The 17,550-nt window shown below is 42.3% G+C and overlaps 1 protein-coding gene across 7 annotated transcripts in view; it reads right to left on the reverse strand.

Moving 5' to 3' along the window:
- Window positions 1-17,550, reverse strand: part of cbarpb (CACN subunit beta associated regulatory protein b) — a 199,607-nt gene that overhangs the window by 75,289 nt on the left and 106,768 nt on the right. The window lies entirely within an intron of this gene.

Here is a 17,550-nt window from a genome sequence, read left to right on the forward strand (position 1 = left end):
ATTCGCCCGAGGATTGGAAGATTGTGACGAGCAGCTCTGCTATTGTTAACATTTCTTCCATCAGCATCCCAGGACAAGCCCCATTAGCGCTGGGTGACTTTTCTACTTTCTGCACAGCCAACGTTTTCATTACTTTTTCTTTATTCATTGCCAACATCCAAAAAGTTCAAGCCTCAGTGGGCTTCCTTTCTGGTTTATGAAAACTATCCCCTACTTGAAAGCTTCCCATTGCTCATTTAATGCCAGTCTTTCAGTCCAATATACCTGGGACAGGTTCCTTTCAACTCACTAAAATTAACTCTTATCCAGTTTATTAATTTCACACTTGATAGTTCCTTGTGATTTTCCAAATCACCCATAAACCTGATACTGTGATCACTAATTCCCAAATGATCCCCAACTGATACATATTCCACTTGTCCCGTTAACTTCCAGAACCAAATCCAACATGACCAGCTTCCTCATTGAGTTAAAAATGTACAAATCAAGAAACTTCTCTTGTGCACATTGCAGGAAGTCCTGCAGCTCTTTGCCCCTTATGCTTTTACTTTCTAAATCTTTATTAGGCTAATTGTAGTTCTCAATCATCCCCATTCCACAGTTTGTGTATGCTCTGAAATTTGCCCCTCCACCTGCTTACTTAGCCAATGATGTCCAAATCCGATGAATGAATAATAAAAAATTCCCTTTCTGATGCTCTAATATTACCTTTGATCAATAGCGGCGACCTTCTCTACATCCCTCACACCCACAACTTCCTTTGTTTATCCTCCCTTTATTTCCTAAACACTTGGTAGTTGGGAATAGGAAGTTCCCAATTTTCTGCCAGATCTCTATTTGGCTACTATATCATATGGCAATTTGTTCCTCAAATCACCTCTATGTAAACTACTTTTGTGCTCTTAATACTTAATACTTTTGCACTACAGCACTCACCTCACCCTGTCAGATCCCTTCTAATACAATACAATTATTTAAATTAATGTTATTTTTTTCTCCTGGTTCTCTGCTCATTTTGCTTTTCATTTCTAATGCCTCATCCTGATGGCTCTGCCCTTGACAAATTATTTAAGCCCTACCAGGGGTCATAGTCTTAAGATATTAGGATGAAAGTATAGAGGAGATGTCAGAGGTAGATTCTTTATGCAGAGAGTTGTGAATGCATGGAATGCGTTGTCAGCGTTGGTGGTGGAAGCAGAGTCTTTAGGGACATTTAAGCGACTGCTGGACATGCACATGGACAGCAGTGAATTGAGGGGTGCGTAGATAAGATTATGTTACTTTACATTAGGATTAATCCTCAGCACAGCATCATAGGCCAAAGGGCCTGTTCTGTGCTGTACTTTTCTATGTTCTATGTACTCGCAACATATGTTAGCTTCACCACAGGGATACTGGCTTTATATTTGTCAAGTTACAGATCGTCCACCTCTTACACTCCTTTTTTGTCCAGTCTGGTCCAATAGCCAAGAAATTGGAAGCCATCTTTCCTGCACTGTTTCTCCAGCTATATAATATGCTGATTAGCATAGGAATAGTTGGATAAAACAGCTTAAGTGTCACTGGGAGAAATCCAGAGATCTCGCATTTCTCCTGAAACTCTGACGCAGGACCTCAACCCCTTCTCTTATACTGTTAACTTCCACATGGACCTTGCTCCCACTTCACCTGGAGAATCTTCTGCACCGTTATATGAAATTCTTTATCCTTGCAGTGCTGAAGTAATACACCACATGAGTATCACGTTGGTCATTTTAACGGAATATCTGCCCAACCTCACTCCTTCAAGCTACAACTACAGTACTTCTACACTTTGTTGTGACATCACCAAATGTGCACTCATTTTACCAATCATATTTCCCTTGTTGTGGCCAGATCTCTCGGGCAGAAAGTAAATTTCTCCCATTCCTGCCAAATAACGAACCTCTTGCTGCCTCTCCATAAAAAGAAGTCTCTCCAACGACAATCCATACCCATTAAGTACCTGCTCAACACTGCACAACATTTCCACCTTGTGGACCCCTCTCTTCCACAGGCATAATGACACTTTCCCTCCCAACAAAATGCACCAAAACAGTTCCAGCACTGGTTCCCCTTCTCACAGTATAACATCTGACTCTTTGTCTAGAACTCTATAAGTTACGCCCCTTCTGTACCAGAAGGATAGATGTTCTGGCATATCCAACAACTGTTCACTGTTTTCAGTTGCTGTGGCCCTCCAATTGCCAAGCCACAATTCCCTCAACTCAACAAGGCAGCATCATTACCCTAAATGGTTATCCCAGATCCTGTCAAGTTCCACCACCCACTGAGCACTCCATGTGGATGGGCAGCCAAATACTCCAAACTCATTGCTCTCAGCATAGAAAGTAAATCAGGGATTCGGATCTACACTCAATCAACTATCATTCCCATTGATTTCAATATGTAAATTAGTAGGCTAGAATACTTGTGAAAACTGTGAAAAAAACAAGCCGAGTTGCTGAAGTATGTAAGTACAGCTGATTTCCCAACCTCAGTAAGTCTCTTCAATATCGGTACCATTGGCCATCCTTCTATTACTTGGGAGACTTTGACATTGCAGGAAGTATCGATCATAGATTCAAAAAGGCAGTGCTTCCTCGGTCTTGAGTGATCCACCATGGGCGGCATGGTGGTTCAGTGGTTAGCACGGCTGCCTCATCGCACCATGGACCCGAGTTCGATTCCAGCCTCGGGCGACTGTCCGTGTGGAGTATGCACATTCTCTCCATGTCTGCATGGGTTTCCTCCGGGTGCTCCAGTTTCCTCCCACAGTCCAAAGATATGCAGGTTAGGTGAATTGGCCATACTAAATTGCCCATAGTGTTAGGTGCATTAGTCAGGGGTAAATGTGGTGAATGGGTCTGGGTGAGTTACTCTTCGGAGGGTCGGTGTTGGACTGAAGGGCCTCTTTCCATACTGTAGGTTATCTAATCTAACCATTCCCAAGACGTCAATGACAGAGCTTTCATTTTGATTCAATTTTCCTTGATTTTTGCAGAAACAGCCTGCTCCTATTTGCATATTTTTTACATTAATATTTGGAGTGAGCTTAGTCTTTGACAGTGCAATAAAATGGACAAAAGAGAATGAGCAAACTCATTTACACACAAAGCCATGATTGTAATTTCCTTTCAAACCAGCGTGTATAATAGGTTGTGTGCTTGCACTGCCCGATGTACACAACTGCTGAAGACCAATTATCCTCATTACTGCGAAAATTAAGAGATTTCCCTTTGCTTTGCCAGATTAGATTAGTGCTAAAGGACTTTGTGTGATACCTCGAAAGTGTGGTGCTGGAAAAACATAGCAGGTCAGGCAGCATCCGAGGAGAAGGAAAATCGATATTTTGGGCAAAAGCCCTTCAGTGGAATTCCTGATGAAGGGCTTTTGCCTGAAACATTGATTTTCCTGCTCCTCGGACACTGCCTGACCTGCTGTGCTTTTCCAGCACCACACTCTCGACTGTATTCTCCAGCGTCTGCAGTCCTCACTTTCACCCTTTGTGTATTACCTGATAGTCCTAACCTTTCTCATTAATTCCTTATTCCTACACTGGCCCAGTTCATCTCAAGATACAACAATATTCCACTATTTTTCTCACTTGAAGGTTTACAAATAATCAAAATGTGGAGCTGGACGGCACTATCAATTTGGCAAGAAGGTAAGCTGCGGCCATTCCTGAGCTCCCTCTGCCTCAGTTGCTGTAATATCTGAATGCTGGGTTAGTTTTGGGCCTGGGGGTCAGCAGGAGGGTGTGATGTTGGTACCCAGAAGTTTAACTGCAGATATTGGAGCTGCAACTGTGTGCAATTGTGGGTCCCCACCCCACTCCTCGCCCTAAAGCCCTGTCTAGACAAATACCATCCAGGTCATGCTAACGGCAGGCAGAACAAAAAAGAAATCACAATTAGGTTTTCATAGGTACAATTCAATTCACATACAATGCAACAATTGGGTACCCAATGAGGAAATATTACCCCTACTATTTACCATTATTCAACTGCAGTCCCTTAATTGAAATAAAAACCAAAGCAAGCATTAACTTAACTGAGCTGGAGTCTGAGCTTAAACACTGTGACACTTCAGGAAGGGGAGAGTTACCTGGATGCTGTGTTTCAGGAGGCAGTCACATCCTAGATTATGTACCCTTGAATTCAATCATTGGTCAGGGACAGGAGGGCTTGACTGCGAGTGAGAAAGCAGGTAGAGGGATCCAGGAGGTAGCGCTGAAGAAGCCTCAGTCCTTAAGGTCATACAACAGGTTTGAGATTCTTGCTCCCTGTGTGGATGAGAGTGGGGGCTGCAGGGAGGATGAGCAAACTTACCATCGCACATGGTACAGGGTGCCACTCAGGGGAGGAGGCACAGGCAAAGGAGAAATGTGGTTAGAAGCAGGGATAATATAGTCAGGGGAATAGACACTGTTCAGAGAACAGGATTGTGTTGCCTGCCCAGTGCCCGGTTTCAGGATATCGCATTTTGGCTGCGGAGGAACTTGGAGTGGGAGGGGGAAGATCCAGTTGTCCTGCCCACACAGGTACAAACAATACAGGTAGAAAGAGGAAAGAGATTCAGCTGAGGAAATACGAGCAACTAGGGGCTAACTTGAAAAGCAGAGCCAAAAAGGTAAAATCTCCAGATTACTATCTACATCACGACCTAATTGGCATAGGTCAACAAGTTTAGAGAGGTGAATGTGAGCCTTAAAGATTGGTGTGAGACAAATAGGTTCCAATTCATGAGATATTGGTATCAGTCTTCGGAAAGGAGGGAGCTGTTCCAACGGGACAGACTCCACCTGAACCATGCTGGGACCAGAATCCTGAAGAATTACATATGTAATGCTGTAAGTAGGACTTCATATGAAGTGATGGAGTAGGGAGCTCACTTGCTTTGGAACATAATGGAAAATGTTGAAGGGGAGGGGGGCTCAGGAGAGGTTATTAAAGTTTCCAGATTAAGTAATTGGAGAGTATGACAAAGGTCAAAAATCTAACTTTAGCCAGAACAGATAAAGGGACAGCCATGAATAGGAGATGATCAACCCAGGGCTGAGGGTATATATGTAAATGCATGCAGTATTTGAAACAAAGGAAATGAGGTTGTAGCGCAGATTGAAATTACCAGGTATGATACAGGCATCACAGAGACATGGCTGCAAGGGGATCAGGTTTGGTAACCAAATATCCAAGGATACGCATCCTATCAAGAGGAATTTAGATGGGCAGAGGGACTGAGGTTATTAGTAAGAAATGAAATTCAACTGATAATCAGAAGCAATTTCGGGTGGGGGGGGGGTTATAATCTGTGTGGGTGGAGTTGAGAAACCACAAAGAAGAAAATACTTTGATGGGAGTTATGTACAGACCTCCTAGCAGAAGGCAGGATGTGGGGAAGAAAATAAATCAGGAGATGGAAAAGGCAGGTGAGAAAAGCACTATACAATAATCATTGGGGACTTTAATATTCATGTGGACTAGGAAAATTAGGTTAGCAGCAGATCTCAAGAAAAGGAATTCATGGAATGTCTATGAGATAGATTTTGGAGCAGTTTGCAGTAGAGTCCACTAGGGAACAGGCAACTCTGATTGGATGTGTAATGAGGCAGACTTGAATCAGGATCTGAAGGTGAAGGAACACCGAGGGGTCAGTGACCATCATTTGATTGAATTCATCCTGCAATTTGAGAGGGACAAGCTGGAATCAGATGTAATGGTATAACAATTGAGTAAAGGTAACTACGAAGACATGAGGGAGGAGCTGGCCGAAAGATTAGATTAGATTAGATTAGATTAGATTAGATTAGATTAGATTAGATTACTTACAGTGTGGAAACAGGCCCTTCGGCCCAACAAGTCCACACCGCCCCGCCGAAGCGTAACCCACCCATACCCCTACATCTACATCTACCCCTTACCTAACACTACGGGCAATTTAGCATAGCCAATTCACCTAACCTGCACATTTTTTGGACTGTGGGAGGAAACCGGAGCACCCGGAGGAAACCCACGCAGACACAGGGAGAACGTGCAAACTCCACACAGTCAGTCGCCTGAGGCGGCAGGGGAGCAGGGGTAAGCAGGGTAAGCAGGGGAGAGAATGTGGTGCAGCAGCAATGGCAGGGGCTTCTGGGAGTAATTCAGGCGATACAGCAGAAATTCATTACAAGGAAGAAGCAACATACTTAGAGGAGGGTGAGGCAACCATGGCTGACAAGGGATATCAGAGACAGCATAAAATAAAAAGAAAAATCATACAATGTGGCAAAGATTCATGGGAAGCCAGAGGATAGAAACTTTAAAAACTAGCAGAGGATAACTAAAAAAAGCAATGGGGACAGGGAACGGTTTGGAGTGGAGAAGATTATATATGAGAGCAAGTTAACTAGTAATATAAAATAATATTGCAAGACATTTTTTAGATACATAAGAGGTAAGAGTGAGGCAGGAATAGACATTGGACCACTGGAAAATTAGGCTGGAGAAATAGTAATAGGGAATAAAGAAATGGTGGAGAAACCGAACAGGTACTCTGTGTCAGTTTTCATGGCAGAAGAGACCAGCAGCATACCAGAATTTCAAGAGAGTCAGGGGCTAGAGGAGAGTGTAGTGGTCATCATGAAGGAGAAGGTGCTGGGGGAGCTGAAGGTGGATAAATTCCCCAGACCAAATGGACTACACCATGGGGTTCCGAAGGAGGTAGCTGAGGAGATTATGGAGGCATTGGTGATCCTTCAGGAATCACTGAAGTCAGGGAAGATGTCAGAGGATGGAAAATGGATAATTCAATACCTTGTTTAAGAAGGCAAGGAGGCAGAAGATGGGAAATTATAGATCAGTTAGCTTGACCTCGGTCATTGGTATGGTTTTAGACTCCATTGTTAAGGATGAGATTGTGGAGTACTTGGGAGTGCATGGAAAAGTAGGGCTGAGTCAGCATGTCTTCATCAAGGGTCAGTCATGCCTGACAGATCTGTTAGAATTCTCTGAGGCAGTAATATGCAAGTTAGATGGAGGAGAGCCAGTGGATGTGAATATTTGGACAGAATAGGAACAGAATTGACAGCCTCACAGTGAAGGGCTGACCCTTGAGATGAGGAGAAGTTTTTTTGGCCAGAGGGTGGCTAATCTGGAGCACATCTCCACCGAGAACTGTCAAGACCATGTAATTGAATGTACTTGAGACGGAGATAATTAGATTCTTGATGAGGAGGGAAATCAAAGGATACGGGGAGAAAGCAGAACAAGGGGTTGAGAAACATATTGGCCATGATTGAATGGTAGCATAGATTTGATGGGCTGAATGGCCCAATTTTGCTCCTTATACCTGCTGGTCTTATAGTATTACTAATTTAAATCTTTCTTTTTTTTTTGGTTATTGCTGTTCTATTGTTTTCCTATTTTTGTCTCTCTAAACCTATAAAATACTGTAGTCAGTTCCAGCTGACCCTAAACGAGGAGTTCACTGACTGGAAGTTCAGTATTACAAGGAGCTCAATGCACAGACTTTACATATAACTTTAACTCCCCACATGACCATGGTCAACAAAGTCTCCATGACACTAAAAATATGCCGAATTAGAATGAAATTCAGGAGAAATATCAACAATATAAAAGAATATCAAGTACACAATAATTAACATTTTCGCATAAGGTGATTCTTATTTAAAATACATATTGTAAGTGCACGATATAAACAGTTTGCCATTGGTCACTTGGGTTGCCAACTCAAGCTGGATGTGTTCCTTGAGAATGTGATTTAAGGTCTGTGGCATATATATGTTTTCATACTTACTTTTGAGTTTGGATTTTTGAATTTGATGTGTGGCATATACAGGCTTCTGTGTATCTGAAGATGTTTAATGATTAACTTGTAAGTATTTCAGTGGCTGCATTGATTTCGTTTAAAACACAACATGAGAGGAGGATTTTCTGGAGAGTAATAGATTTTTGTTTATATTGGGAGAGTTTAGCAGTGAACAAAGTAATCAGTTCAATGCATTAAGCTTTCAGATAGATAATTCTGAAATTGTTTCTCAGCTAAGGGGAAATCCCCATAGCCAGTAAAACACTTTTTGCTTCAGTTTGAGGCAATTCTAGAGAGGTGTTGGCTGAAATTGAATGTATAAAGTAACTCCTCATGAGAAAGGGAGAATATAGCTGAGAATTGTTAGGAAATAGGGTGAGGAAGTTACCAAAAATTCCAAATCAAAAGTGTTTTGTTAAAACTCTAAAGGTTCTGTCTGCAGCTGAAAAAGTTTTATCTCCATTGTATGATTACTCCAGGATGACATTATTAGATTCTGAAAATTGGGCATTAAAGCCAAAGCAAAATAAAACCAAATAATAGAGAAAGGAATTCTCTCTGGGGAAGCACTATAAACAGGTATTTTTCAGTTTAATGGATTACACTTTTTGAAATCTTTAAATTATTTTCATCTAAATAGTCTGGTTTATTCTATTTTACTTATTTATTTTATTTATTTTCCGGTATAAGCATCTGGCTAATTGTTAAACCTAAATCTGCAGCATTGCATGTTTGTGCTTCAGTGAAAGACCATTGTATTAAAACAAAAGAATTATCAACAAAGTCAGATTTCAGTCTGGGATCGGACTTGTTCAATCATAACATCAGTTGGAATCATAACAGAAACCATACAAGTGCCTGCTGCAAGTTTCACTTGTTTCAAATAACCATATTTCTCCTTTTTGAATGCTCTTGTGATTGTCTTGTTAGGTTGCTTGGGAACAGGATCCAGGAGATACATTATTACACCTGGAGTATCCAGAACAATCCCAGAGAATGGATTATATAACTACACTCTTGACAGAAAGCAGCCTTATTTGTCATGACATTTCTCAAAGTACATTGTTGGCTGTAGTTCAACCAATCTGCAGTGCAGTCCATTGTTTCCTAGCAAGAATACTGGCCTTGTGAAAGGATTATACACTCAATTCGTGCAGACTAAGCTATGAGTTAGAATACAAGACTCTTGTGACTGACAGAAACCTGCCCAAAATCATGCAGCCTTGATTAAAATTTTCCTCAAACGATGCATATTCAGTTGATCATTTGAAGATAAATCACAGACAAGTTTAAATCAGATTTTCTTTTATTTAATGTGACATGAACAAGATGAAGTTGCTAATTGTCTCATAAACATGCTTTAGATTATTTTTGGTTATATGCTCTTGCCTATACTTTGTGACAATATTGAAGCTTAGCTTTATCCCAGTAGCTTCAGTCTTTTTAAACCACTATTCAACATGGTGAGTGATGGTGGTGGAATGGTTCCATTTCATGCAATCAAGAGTTAATTTTAAAGTTTGAGTGCTGGTATGAAAGAGATGATATATAATTTATAGTCCATTATACACCTTTTTAATGTCAATGGAGAGGAAGACTGGGGTTGACAGATTTATTGACAGATAAGTTGATATTAGCAATTGACATGATCACCCAAACTTCAAAGTGAATCTTGCTCCCAACCCAACCTGTACCATGCCGACCACTCCCATAGAGTGGTGTACAGCATGGAAACAGACCCTTCAGTCCAACCCGTCCATGCCGACCAGATATCCCAACCCAATCTAGTCCCACCTGCCAGCACCCAGCCCTTATCCCTCCAAACCCTTCCTATTCATATACCCATCCAAATGCCTTTTAAATGTTGCAAGTGTACCAGCCTCCACCACTTCCTCTGGCAGCTCATTCCATACACTTACCACTCCCTCGTGAAAAAGTTGCCTCTTAGATCTCTTTCATATCTTTCCCCTCTCACTCTAAACCTATGCCCTTTAGTTCTGGACTCGCCAACCTCAGGGAAAAGACTTTGTCTATTTACCCTATCCATGCCCCTCATAATTTTGTAAACCTCTATAAGGTCACCTCTTAGCCTCCGACACTCCACGGAAAACAGCCCCAGCCTGTTCAGCCTCTCCCTATAGCTCAAATCCTCCAACCCTGGCAACTTTGATATGGAATCAGTCTGTCTCCATAATAGACTTCAACACAGAAAAACCACACTGTAATCATATAACATATCTCCATCACCCACAGTGACAAAGTTAGATTGTCAGGATAATGCCCATTGGCTTCAAAGAAACACTTGATGACAGTGTGAGATAAATTAACTGATAAGACACGTCGATTGAAAAGTGTCCTCTCATCCCCATTTAAAAAGAATTAATCAATAGACAGTAAGCAGACAGGCCATCACTGAGGTGGGAAGGGAATCGCTGTACTGGATAGCTTTTGGCCACACTGACAGTCATGCAGGCAGGGAGAGACCCCACATCTGCCTGGACATCATACCTATGGCTTTTGTTCATTGGCTAGTAGCAGGCAGTTACATCTGCCCATTGGGAAATTGGAAAACCCCAATCAGCCATCCCAATTAGCCACAACCCTAACCAGCCTAATTGGTTTCCATGCTCATGAGGGTAAGCGGCCTCACGACCCATGAATCTGCCTCAGCAGGAGGTCAGGAAACAGGCACATCTGCCCACACTGGGATTTGTTTGGCCCCATCCATCTCGTTTTCTCACTTTGGTAGGGCACCAAATGTCCTGCTCTTAATCTCTGTTCTTTGTTGAAGTAAATGAGATCAATCAACCTTTCCTTTGTCTCGCTCATCGCTAATGTTCCCAGACCTGCTGAGTTTCTCCAGTACTTTTTGTTTTTATTTCAGAGTGCCGGCATGTGCAGTGCCTTGCTTTCAATTTTTTTTTATTTCTAATTGGCCCTGAGAAGACGATGATGGCCCTTCACTTTGAACCGCTGGTTTGATACAACTGAATGGCTTAATTAGTCACACTGGCAAAGCAGTTAGGAAAGAGGCAGCCATGTTGGATTGGAACTGGAGTTACATTTTAAAAAGTAAGTATGGCACATTATCTTCCCTAAAAGAAATTCAGAAACCACATTATTTTTATCAAAATTTACTGATATACTATTTTCAGATTAATTCAACATAAATTCAAATTTTAAATTGTCATAGTGAGATTTGAACTGCTATTCTCTAGAGTATGAGTCTTGGTGTCTAAATTATTAATGACACACAATAACATCCATTGATCAAATGTACTGAACCACAGTCAAGAGACAGTGAAGGGATAGAATACAAGAGTAAAGAAGACCCTTAATTTTGAAAGAACTGATCTTGTATATTTACAGACTCATGGCATTTCCACTCTTTATTTAATCTGCTGCAAATTGCATAGGCACAAGAAACACTTAAAAAAGTGATCAAAATTATTTTCATTCTTTTGCTGCTCCAAAATAGAAATGTAATAATGAATAGCATTGTCTGGTTTGAGAGCTGCAAAACCATGTGGTCGATTCAGTATTTATGGTTGGCCACTCTCCTTTACGCTGTAACCCAGCCATATCAGCACAAAGCCACAACTGTGCAAGGCTACAATTCCTGAAATGTGAAGCCAAGAAATTGCATATGTATCTATAACTGCTGAGCATTTAGTTGCAAAGTGAATAATTGCAAATGGAATTAAATTTAACAATACTGGCATGGAAATTTTAATTTTTGTTTTCATTATAGGGTTTACATATAATCATCTTTGATTCCATTTTCAGTTTTTGATTAATTATATTTCCTCCAGCAGTCAGTAAAATGAGAAAACAAGGAACAACATGTCTGGGCCTGTGCTCGAAAAAAACAGAAGGTAAACCGTACAGCTCATTGACAACAGGTATTTGCTGGTGACCAACATTACTATGAGGATTCTGATTTAGAAAGATTTAGAAATCCAAAAAGTCAAAACATCAGCACAATGTAACAAGCAAAGCTGAACAGGGAGGGAAAAAGAGTTCCACAAAATTCCACAAATAAGGCCTTTCTAGGAAGTAAAAGCAAATAAAAAAATCAGTCTGCTTTATTTGAATGCACAAAGCATCTATAGTAAGACAGATGAACTAGTGGCCTAAATAGAAGAAAATTACAGTATATAGATCTAATCACCATTACAGAGACATGGTTACAAGGTGATCAAGGGGAGAAATAAACATTCCCGGGTACAGAACATTTCATAGAGAAAGACAGAATGCCAAAGAAAGAAGAACAGTCTTGATGGGAAAGGATGATAAGAAAGCATGAGTGAGAAAATACCTAGCCCCAGCAGATCATGAAATAGAATCAATATAGCTGGAAGTTAACAAGAGCAACAGTCAGTAAACACTGGTGGGAGTAGTTAATGGGCCCCTTAACAGCAGTTATAATGTTGGACAAAGCTTCAAACAAGAAATTATTAAAACTTGTAACAACAGCAACACCTGTGGGGGACTTCAATCTTCATATAGATTGAGACAATCAAGTTAGTAACAGTGCTCTAAAAGACGAGATTGCAGAATGTTTTGCTGACAGTTCCTTGGAGCCATATATTGTGGAGCAAACTAGAAATAAAATTATTTTAGATATAATATTGATTAATGAAGCAGGGTTAAATCAGTGATGTAATCGCAAAATATCCTCTGGCAAATAGTGGACAAAATATTATTGAAATCCGTGATGTTTAAAAGTGACATACTCTATACTGTGGTGATTGGAATGAGGGCAAGGTGGATCTCATTGACTATGAGATATTTCATTGGGATTGTTAACCTGAGGTAATCAGGGAGCCCTGGCTGATATTTATAAACAGGAGATTTAAAGACCCTCCTCATGCTAGGGACTGGCTTTGGGCAAACTAAGTGTACTAAATCTTCGCAACATTGCCCATTTCTTGGTAAATGTTGAAGCAATGGGTTTGACCAGTCTGCTTAATGACATAGAATTGAACCAAATGTTCTGTTTCTGTGCTGCATGACTCCATAATTCTATGACTCTGGAACAAAATTTTATGTTACACGTCAATTAAAAGCTAAATTTCAACAATCTGTTTGTGCCAAATTGACAAAGATTTTTCAACAATCCAGATAACATTCAAATGTTAGTAGTCTATGTTAATTTTGTTGGATAAGGGATTAATAGATTTTATGCTAATAGTTAGCGACTTTCATGAGTGATGTCAGGTGATAGAATTAGGACCTACGTGACAAAGGTTCTAATGAAGTCCTCGTGAACCACGTCTCTATAAATCATCTAAATAGCTAAGAAATGGTCAACACTAAAAAGAAACATGAAGTCAAAGTTTTCTCATTTTGTACCCATGAAGAGTATTCTTGTAACCCGGGAATAAAAACAACAAAAAAAGAAACCAACAATTTACACATAATGAGGAGAAAGTGCTGCTTGCTTGGACTATAGGTGGCATTGATACAGCAAGCAGTATCTGTTAACTGTCTTAGTTAACCGATTAAATTCAAACAAGGCTCAGTAGTTTGTGCTGTTGCAACTTCATTTGCCAAAAGGATCTAGAACCCAGTTATGACTTTCATATAATATTTACCAATATTTAACCCCTGTTTCTTTTATTCTCTCTTTAAAATGCTGCTTTGCCTTGGGTACAGTTATATCAGAACCCCTTCGTGCATTGATCAAGTGTTTTGGTTCAGACATGTGTTGAAGGGTTACTGGAACGCAATGCTTTCTCATTTGTTAACAATTTTCATTTTGACTAAGCTTTTGGTACTCCTACCTAGTATCTCCTTACATGCTAGATACCATTTTTACAAAAATTGCTCCGTGCACTCATCTTTTTATTTTACTCACTCATGGTATGAGAAGAATGCTGGCTGGCCAGTACTTATTGTCCGTTCCTAGTTGTCCTTGAGAAGTTGGTGAGCGGCGTTCTTGAACCACTGCAGTCCATCTCCTGTGAGTTGTCTCACAATGCCTTTCAGGAAGAAACTCCAGGATTTTGATGCAGTGACAGTGAAGGAATGGTGATATATTTCCAGGTCAGGATGGTGAGTGGCTTGGAGGTTCTGCTGTTCACATATCTTGGCTGCCATTATCCTTCTAGATCGAAGTGGTCATGGGTTTGCAAAGTGCTGTCTGATGATCTTTGGTGAATTTCTGCAGTGCATCGTGTATATAGTACACACTACTTCTACTGACTCTCAGTAGTAGAGGGAGTGGATGTTTATGGATTAAGTGGGTTGCTTTGTCCTAGATGGTGTCAAGCTTCTTGAGTGTTTTTGGAGCTGCACCCATCCAGGCAATTTGGGAGCATTCCATCACACTCCTGATTTATGCCTTGTAGATGATGGAGCTTCTTTTCTGGTGAAGGGCTTTTGCCTGAAACTTCAATTCTCCTGCTCCTCAGATGCTGCCTGACCTGCTATGCTTTTACAGCACCACAACTTCGACCTTGTAGATGATGGACAGGCTTTGGGGAGTCAGGAGGAGAGTTACTCACCACAGTACTCACTACTGCTCTTGTAGCCACTGTGTTTATATGGCAGGTTCAGCTGAGTTTCTGGTCAATGATAACCACAAAGATGTTGACAGTGGAGAATTCAGTGATTAAACTATTGAATATCCAGGGGTGTTGATTAGATTGTTTCTTATTGGTGATGGTAATTTATGTGGCGCGAATGTTAGTGCTATATAAATATAGGTTGATGTTGGTATCTTTGACCTTGTGCTAATATTGTTGCCTGCCATCTGTACTGCCAGTAAACAGCCAGTATCTCAGTTTTCCGCTGTACTGTAGGTTAAATTACTTACAAACTCTGTTTTCTGCTCACTCAAGCACAGACAATGGTTCAGTCTCTTGTTTGAGCTTCTCCCTTGCACATGACTGATCCCAGCTGCATTCCACCCTCGTGTGCACATCAATATGAACACGGTTGCAGTTTCAGCATCTGAGCTCCTTCGCAACAAGACGGTTGGTATTAATGCTGTCTGGTTAATACTTGAGATTATTAATGCTGTGAGTCCAGCTCAGAGCAAGATTCCATCATGTAGTTTTCTTCTTGGGATAGAATTATCCCAGGGCAGGTTTGGAGATGGAGGGGCATTAAAATGGGTGGGAGGATGTTGGATGGGGTTTCCCCTTGCTATCATGCCCCTGCCTCACTGATAGCCTTTCTGCCCTGCCACCAATTGAGAACCCAATCCATGCCCACTGGGAACTTCATTCTGTTGCTGCTATTCAAATAGAAGCAGAAGGGGCAGTTAAGACCCTTCCCCACACAGCGTGGCTCCTGCAGGCTCCTGGTCTGGGATAGGAGACGGGAAGAGGGGGAGCCACCTGCCCTCACACGGTTGGACTCCCATACTGATCATGGGTTTCTGGTGGGTACAATACTGGCAGTTACTTCCCTCTCTGCCCAATGGTGCTGATGGGAATGAGGATCTGTCAACCTGAGGGCGGCCCAACACTGCTGTCAGACAGCACCAGGGACGCGGGTTCAATTCCAGGTGACTGTGCAGAGTTTGCACATTCTCCCTGTGTTGGCGTGGGTTTCCTCCGGATGCTCTGGTTTCCTCCCATAGGCCAAAGACGTGCAGGTTGGGTGATTTGGCCAGTCTAAATTCTGAACATGGGGTCTCCACCTCCTGCAGCCGACTCAACACGGACATCTACATCAAACCCACCCACTCCCACAGCTACCTGGACTACACCTCCTCTCACCCACCCTGCCCGTAAAAACACTATCCCTTACTCTTAATTCCTCCACTTCCACCGTATCTGCTTCCAGGAGGAGCAATTTGACTCCAGGACATCCCAGATGGCCTCCTATTTCGACGACCGCAATATCCCCTCCCACAAGATCAACAATGTCCTCCAGCACATCTCATCCACTTCCCGCACCTCCGTCCTTGAACTCCACCCCTCCAACTGCAACAAGGTTAGAACCCCCATGGTCCTCACCTTCCACTCCACCAACCTCTGGATATAGATCATTATCCTCCACCATTTCTGCTATCTACATTGAGACCCCACCACCAGAGATATATTTCCCTCCCCACCCCTATCTGCATTCCACAGAGACCACTCCCTCCTTGATTCCCTTGTTAGGTCCACACCCCCCACCAACCCACCCTCCACTTCCAGCACCTTCCCGTGATGCCGCAAGAGGTGTAAAGCCTGTGCCCATACCCACCCCCTCACCTCCATCCAAGGCTCCAAAGGATTCTTCTGCATCTAGCAGAGATTTTCCTGCACATCCAAATGCCTCATCTACTGTGTCCATTGCTCATGATGTGGTCTCCCCTACACTGGGGAGACAGGACACCAACTCATGGAATGCTTCAAGGGACACACACACCAAACAACTCCACCGCCCTGTGGCCAACCACTTCAACTCCCTGTCTCACTTTGCCAAGGACATGCAGGTCCTGGGCCTCCTCCACTGTCAAATCCAAATCACCCAATGACTGGAGGAAGAACACCTCATCTTCCACCTCGGAACCCTTCAACCACACGGCATCAAAATTGACTTCACCAGTTTCCTTAGCTTCCCTCCCCCCACCTCACCCCAGATCCAACCCTCCAACTCGGCACCACCCTCTTGACTGTCCTACCTGTCCATCTTCCTTCCCACCTATCCACTGCACCCTCCCCTCCGACCTATCACCATCACTCCCCACCTGCATCCACCTTTCACCTTTCCAGCTACTTTCCCCCCACCCTCACCACCACATACACACACACACACACACGCACACACACACACACATTCCTGAAATGTTGACTCTCCTGCTCTCCTGCTCCTTGGATGCTGCCTGATCCACTGTGCTTTTCCAGCGCCACACTTTTCGACCCCATTCTAAATTGCCCATAGCATCTAGGAATGTAGTATTTTAATCAGGGGAAATGTAAGGTTTCAGGGATAAGGAGGATCTGGGTGGGATGCTCTTCGGGGGGTTGGTGTGGACTCGATTGGCTAAATAACCTGCCTCCATATTGTAGGGATAATAAGATTCAATGATCCTCTGAATAGTTGGAACCCCGATGAAGTGGTATTTAGATCTGGGACATTGTTCCCCTGGTTGGCACTTGGCCTTCCTCAAATAGTGGTGACACAGGATCCACTGGCTTACCATCTGGATTCAATTCCACCCCAGTGTTATGTATTGTTCTTCAGCACTTTGGTAGCACAGTGATAGCATCCTTCCATCTGAACTAGGAGACCCAGGTTCAAGTCACACCTGCAACAGAGGTGTGTAATAACATCTCTGAAGAAGTTGGTTAGAAAGTAAGTATCTGTATATTGCTGAAGAAATAAAAACTGCTCAACCCTTGAAAGTTAACGAAGACTTGCAGCACCTCTAACAATCGGAGTAATGTCGCTCAGATGACTCAGAAGTGTTTGGAAGTAGATCAGTCTATATTATCTGAAGGTGCTGACAGTTCTAACCATGTCTGCTTGCAGCTGCTCCCCACTGAATTCTTTGCCCCAAGGCAATCATGTCATATCTACTGTGGCCTGATCCCCAACTCGACTGAACCTAATTGCAACACAACAAAGTTTATTCAAAACCTTGAGAGTAACCTGAAGCCTGGCATTAGTCATCAACCCAGCTCAAGGAAGTCAACTGAGTTTCAGATATTTGATCAGAAGCACCTGACAGACTGGATAGCTTCCTGAAGATTTGCACACCATCGAAATGAACGGAGT

Source organism: Chiloscyllium punctatum, chromosome 24 (genome assembly GCF_047496795.1).
Source record: "Chiloscyllium punctatum isolate Juve2018m chromosome 24, sChiPun1.3, whole genome shotgun sequence".
Classification (NCBI taxonomy): domain Eukaryota; kingdom Metazoa; phylum Chordata; class Chondrichthyes; order Orectolobiformes; family Hemiscylliidae; genus Chiloscyllium; species Chiloscyllium punctatum.